We start from the raw sequence: 7,203 nt of genomic DNA on the forward strand, positions 1-7,203 counted from the left end.
CTAAGGAAGAAGCAGAGCTTATTTAACCCTACACCTTTTCATATCATAGCAATTTTATCCCTTTTCCATGCTCTCTGTTTGTAACTAAACCGTGAATACATAAATAATACGCCATACTAAGTAAACATATATTAATTAAATAAATAATAATTGTCTCAAAAAAAAAATTAAAAGGTTCAAGATGTTTATCGTAATTGTTCTTCTTTGTACTTTGTGAAAACGTGTAGTTTGAACAGTCTCTTAAACTCAATCATATCTGTGGTTTGTTTGATTTCTTTAGTTAATCCATTCCATAATATAATTCCACATACAGATATGCTAAAGGTTTTAAGTGTCGTACGTGCATACAAATGTTTTGATTAGATTTTCCTCTAAGGTTGTATTTCTCCTGATAAGATAGGAGCTGTTTCTTAGCAAAGAAACAGCACTTATCTCAAAACACCCATAAAGTGAGGAACCATCATTGTATTATTAATAATACTTTGCATTATTTGGTTAAATTGAATGCTACCATTATTCATTGAGAAACAAAGAACATTCAGAGTTAAGCAACACTTTCCAATAATTAAACAAAAAATGACTCCAGATTCTAATTTGTTAATAACCCCAATGCATTCACAGGATAAATTTTCCATTCCTATAACAGCATATTGAGGCATTCTTTAAAAGTTTGAGTCAGCAAGTTGTAAAATTAATTTAGTACACACAACAAGTATTATTTGGGATCATCACAAATAAAATACATTGCTGTGTGGAAGACACCGGTATTCACAATACCAATTTAGTCCAGTATGACATCAGAATAAGGGACGCTCACAGGTACTACAAGAAAGGGAGTTCCTCAGACCTCGTCCCCCCCAAATTCAAGACTGTCATGGGAAAAAATGCACTCTACTATTTTGCCACCACACAGTGGAATGCACTACAAACAGACCTTAAAATTTGAACTTCCTTACAAAATTTTAAAACTTCCATAAAATCCTGGCTCAGCTCAATCTCTACCTGATCTGAATAAAAATTGATCCCCAGCAACTTTCCGAAGCATCAAGCAGGTTTATATATGGTTATAGTGTATATATATTTTCTCATTCTGTTTTGGACACTCTTGGAGTCAACATGGGCATAGTCATGTACATTGTGTCATGTACATAGTGTATATACCCCCCCCCCCCAAATCACCTGACATGTATACTGTGTATATGTACATAATTTATCCATTTTATAATATAATGTTTTATAATCATGTTACAGGTTATATATATTGTATTATCTAATGTATCAAATGTGATGAATATTTAATGGACCACAATGGAAACAAGCCTTTTGGCTTTTTGTGCCATCCATTTGCCTTTTTAAAGCATCACATGGATTCAATTCTTTAAGATGTCAATACACTTCTTAATCAATCAATCAAGAATGGAGAAAACAGCAGCCTACCTTACCCAAAGGGATGTTCCAGACTTGAACGAATGAAAGAATGAAGAAAGCACCTGTCGCCATTACTGACAGTTTCATTTGGTGATAAATCCCTTAAAAACAATAAAATAAATAGAAATTAATCACCATGTTCTCAACTACTTAGCCTAATCCCACAAAATGTACATTAAGACACCACAATTTAGTGAATAAATTCATTTCCAACATGTTTTGCTTTTTCTTTAGCTTTTTGTGGCCCACCAAACCTCACTTGTTATCAAAGTGAAAGTGTTATATTGTATTTGCTGGGGTTAACGTATTTTCACACTCATATGACGCACTAGAAATAATAACATGTCATTTTAAAAAACTAATGACGGTGAATTTGACCCCGGAACACGTTTAGATCTTTATTTTCTAAAATGTTTTAAAATCCGAACCAACACACATAACAAAATGTGCTTACACTTTTAAGTTATACTCTATATGATAGGAGTGGGAATTTTTGGGCACCAAATTATTACATTTGATTCCGATTTGTGGGGTTGCAATTCAATACGAGTCTCGATTCGAGCTGATTTTTGCAATGCATTATTTAACTAACTAGAAAATTCCCACGAAAATTCTGATGGGCCTGCTATCTGTGCCCTGGTCCTCTGGCCGGGGGTTGCCAGAAGCTACCGTATTTGTTAAATGTTGCTGAGTGTCTGAGTTTTAGGTAAAACTGTACAAAAACAGCTACAGAGCTAGCCTAAAACAGAAGCATGTTTACAAAAAAATGCTAACGCTTAAAAAGTGTAGTAACGATAGCATGATAACAGTCAGTATGGTTGATATACCAAGTTTTACTACTCGAAGGATGCGGAAATGAAAAAAAAAGTGTAAAATTAGATGAAATTAGCTCGCTAGCAAGCTATTTTTTGCATATTAACAGGTAACAAATGTCACATACCAAGTTAGTATGGTAATATTAGCATGTTAGCAAGCTAAGGTTAGTTGTGTCACATACCAAGTTATATGACTCTAAGGTGCATGGCTGGGGAATTAGATTAAAAAGTGCAAAATGCATGGAGATGGCATAAAAAAAATATTTTTAACATTGATTCTAATTAAAAAAATATATTCTTTTTAGGTGGGCTTGGTTGAAAATGATAAATCAATATATAATCAGGATGCCAAACAATCAAATTGTGTGCACTCTTAATATATGACTGGCTATAATAGCAATTTCTTTAAAGCCTACTGAAATGATTACTCTCAAAACACAAGGGACTAACAATTAACTAATCATTTAGATGATATTGATTTTCTACCTAGCAACACCATTAAGAAATGGCATGAAAACGGGCCTCATGTAATTGTGTAATCCTGCTTGGATCAAAAGCCTTGGCAGCCTCTAAATAATTGAAAGGTATTAAGAATGCTAACACTAACGATTCCGTGTGCATCTAAATGTGATAACGTCCATCCTGGGTTCGGAGCTGATAACCGGATTAGAATACCACTATTTGATTTAAAAAAGAAAAAAAGGCTTTCCTGGTTGAAAAAAACAGTCAATAACATATTTCCCCAAATCTCTATGGTTTCGTTTAAGACACTTAAATGAAGCTCTTTAATTTGAATGTACTTTGCTCGAATGGAAAGCAGATGCAATCAGGCAATCTCCAAAGTCATCTCATTGTAGAAAAGTAGACAGCAACATAAAAAAAACCACCACAAGAACGTCAATAAACGGTCTCCACCCAGAATAAAAGCTGTATTGATTCCTAGTCGGATTAAAGATGCAACAGAGAGCAATTAAAAGAGTCAAGATGAACATGTTAACATTGTTGATACTCCATGTAGGATACATTATAAAAAATAGTTTATTTAAAATGAATATGACAACCTACACCATTGGTTCTCAACCTTTTTTCAGTGATGTACCCCCTCTGAACATTTTTTCAAATTAAAGTACCCCCTAATCAGAGCAAAGCATTTTTGGTTGAAAAAAAGAGATAAAGAAGTAAATACAGGACTAAGTCATCAGTTTCTAATTTATTAAATTGTATAACAGTGCAAAATATTGCTTATTTGTAGTGGTCTTTCTTGAACTATTTGGAAAACAAGATATAAGAATAACTAAAAACTTGTTGAAAAATAAACAAGTTATTCAATTATAAATAAAGATTTCTACACATAGAAGTAATCATCAACTTAAAGTGCCCTCTTTGGGGATTGTAATAGAGATCCATCTGGATTCATGAAGTTAATTCTAAACATTTCTTTACAAAAAAGGAAATCTTTGACATCAATATTTATGGAACAAGTCCACAAAACATCTAGCTGTCAACACTGAATACTGCATTGTTGCATTTCTTTTCAAAGTTTATAAACTTACATTCATATTTTGTTGAAGTATTATTTAATAAATATATGCATAAAGGATTTTTGAATTGCTGCTATTTTTGGAATTTGTTTAAATAATCTCACGTACCCCTTGGCTTACCTTCAAGTACCCCCGTTTGAGAACCACTGACCTAGACAATCATTAAAGGTCACTAAAGATACTTTTTAAAATTGCTGCTGTGACCCAATGTCACCTCCATATTCAGACTGTTGAGTGTGAACCAGAATGTGCAATAATGTTGTTGCTCCCTGTGCCTTGTATATAACATTTTTAATTTGTATTTTATTTTTATTTTAGCTTAGTACCGTGTGACTCAAAGGGTGGACGAGCAGAGCAAAGTAAGATTTTCATTGTACGGCAAACTGTCTGTTTAACTGTGCATATGACAATAAACAATCCTGAATCTCTTGAATCATAACGTGTCATTAAAGGCCTACTGAAATTACATTTTCTTATTCAAATGGGAATAGCAGGTCCATTCTATGTGTGATACTTGATCACTGCGCTATATTGCCATATTTTTGCTGAAAGGATTTAGTAGAGAACATCGACAATAAAGTTTGCAACTTTTGGTCGCTAATAGAAAAGCCCTGCCTTTACCGGAAGCATGTGCGCGTGATGTCACAAGTTGCAGGGCTCCACACATATCCACATTGTTTATAATGGGAGCCATTTGGACCGAGAAAGCGACAATTTCCTCATTAATTTGAGCGAGGATGAAAGATTTGTGAATTATGATATTGATAGTGAAGGACTAGAAAAGAAAAAAAAAAAGCGACAGCTCCGGGGGGCGGCAGTGTGACTGTTTCAGATGTGACTTTAAGGTTTTACTAATTACGTATAAAATACTACACGGTCTAGCTCCAGCCTATCTTGCCGATTGTATTGTACCATATGTCCCGGCAAGAAATCTGCGTTCAAAAGACTCCGGCTTATTAGTGATTCCTAGAGCCCAAAAAAAGTCTGCGGGCTATAGAGCGTTTTCCGTTCGGGGTCCAGTACTCTGGAATGCCCTCCCGTTCGAGATGCTACCTCAGTAGAAGCATTTAAGTCTCACCTTAAAACTCATCTGTATACTCTAGCCTTTAAATAGACCTCCTTTTTAGACCAGTTGATCTGCCGCTTCTTTTCTTTCTCCTATGTCCCCCCCTCCCTTGTGGAGGGGGTCCGGTCCGATGACCATGGATGACGTACTGGCTGTCCAGAGTCGAGACCCAGGATGGACCGCTCGTCGGGACCCAGGATGGACCGCTCACCTGTATCGGTTGGGGACATCTCTACGCTGCTGATCCGCCTCCGCTTGAGATGATCTCCTGTGGACGGGACTCTCGCTGCTGTCTTGGATCCACTTGAACGGAAGTCTCGCGGCTGTGTTGGAGCCACTATGGATTGAACTTTCACAGTATCATGTTAGACCCGCTCGACATCCATTGCTTTCGGTCCCCTAGAGGGGGGGGGTTGCCCACATCTGAGGTCCTCTCCAAGGTTTCTCATAGTCAGCATTGTCTCTGGCGTCCCACTGGATGTGAATTCTCCCTGCCCACTGGGTGTGAGTTTTCTTGCCCTTTTGTGGGTTCTTCCGAGGATGTTGTAATCGTAATGATTTGTGCAGTCCTTTGAGACATTTGTGATTTGGGGCTATATAAATAAACATTGATTGATGATTGATTGATGTAATTAGACACACTTACTAGGATAATTCTGGAAGATCACTTATCTGGTTATTGTTTTAATAGTCTTTTAGTGAGATTTTAAAGGTTGTGAAGGCATACCTTGAGGTCGGATGGCTGCGGTGACACGCAGTGTCTCAGAGAGAAGCCGAGAGCCAAGCTCACAGCTGCCTTTTTTGACAGCTGCTGCAGGACGACGAATAATCCATTGATGTCTCCGGTAAGATATATATCACAATTTCCTCATCCAAAAACATGCTGGTTGACGTAGAGAAAACATGTTCGCTTGACCGCTCTGCTTCACAACAAACAAAGAAACACCGGCTGGTGCTAAAGACAACTGCAATCGCCGCTTTCACCAACAGCATTCTTCTTTTAAAGTCTCCATTATTAAATGAACAAATTGCAAAAGATTCAGCAACACAGATGTCCAAAATTGTTTAATTATGCGGTTAAAGCAGACGACTTTAAGCCACGAGTGGTGCAGCGATAATATTCCTGACAGTCCGTGACGTCACGCGCACGCGTCATCATTCCGCAAAGTTTTTCAACAGAAACTCGCGGGAAATTTAAAATTACAATTCAGTAAACTAAAAAGGCCGTATTGGCATGTGTTTGCAATGTTAATATTTCATCATTGATATATAAACTATCAGACTGCGTGGTCGGTAGTAGTGGGATTCAGTAGGCCTTTAACGTATTCTTAACATTTTAAAAACTGTTAGATGATAGAAAAAACTTACAATTAGAGTACTTTGTTAGGGGGTAGGCCGCAGGCCACTACACCAGCAAAGCAAACACAATGACAACATTATTAAACATAACAATGACTAATACTCCTAAAACATGTTTAGAATGTTGCTTGTCTTACCTGAAGTTATTATTTGCGACAGTTAGAACCTAAAACACCAAGTTCTAAAATAGCATTAGTATTCAGGAGCCATTGAGGCTAAACAGATGAGTCAGCTAAAAATTAAGGGTTGATTGTGCTCCTCCCATTTTATAAACTTCTCTGGCCCAACACGGTGTTCTTCTTCTTCTCTCTGGAATGCACGTTCTGGCTCATTGCTGCCTCTCGCTGGATGGTAGAAAACAGTGCACATAACACCCTATGTTTTTGTTTTTTTTTCTACAAATGTAGCATTGACTATCAGTGATCTTCAACCACTGTGCCGCGGCACACCGTGAGATTGTACAGTACAGTACATATTCCGTACAATTGACCTCTAAATGGTAACACCCGTATAAGTTTTTCACTTGTTTAAGTCGGGGTCCACGTAAATCAATTCCTGGTACAAATATATACTATCAGCATAATATAGTCACCACACATCATCAGAGTATAGACATTGAATTGATTTACATTATTTACAATCTGGAGGGTGGTTTGTGGAGGAGAAGGGGGGGTTAGGTTTGGTTGATATCAGCCAGGGGCGCCACTAGGGATTTTGGGCCCCATGAAAAGAATCTTAACAGGGCCCCCAACACATAATTTCATATAATTTCATCATCATTAGAGGCCTCTCTGGGTACCCCTCCATCATGGGCCCCTAGAATCTGTCTCCTTTACACCCCCCCCTTTTTGGTGCCCCTGATATCAGCACTTCAGTCATCAACATAATGGTCATTGAAACATTGTAGGTCTTACTTAGTAGGATATGTACAGCGAACAGTGAACATAGTGAGTTCAGAAAGCATAAGAACAAGTATATACATTTGATTATTTGC

At 37.2% G+C, this 7,203-nt stretch overlaps 1 long non-coding RNA gene across 2 annotated transcripts in view; it reads right to left on the reverse strand.

The window, feature by feature from the left end:
* Positions 1-6,266, reverse strand: part of LOC133569685 (uncharacterized) — a 201,613-nt gene extending 195,347 nt beyond the window's left edge. For both annotated transcript variants that reach the window (XR_009809852.1, XR_009809851.1), the window contains exons 1-2: positions 6,219-6,266; positions 1,438-1,529 (exon numbers count right to left, since the gene is read on the reverse strand). This is a non-coding gene — a long non-coding RNA (uncharacterized LOC133569685). The remainder of the gene's footprint in view (positions 1-1,437; positions 1,530-6,218) is intronic.
* Positions 6,267-7,203: the final 937 nt, after the last annotated feature.

This window comes from Nerophis ophidion, linkage group LG02 (assembly GCF_033978795.1).
Source record: "Nerophis ophidion isolate RoL-2023_Sa linkage group LG02, RoL_Noph_v1.0, whole genome shotgun sequence".
Taxonomy (NCBI): Eukaryota; Metazoa; Chordata; class Actinopteri; order Syngnathiformes; family Syngnathidae; genus Nerophis; species Nerophis ophidion.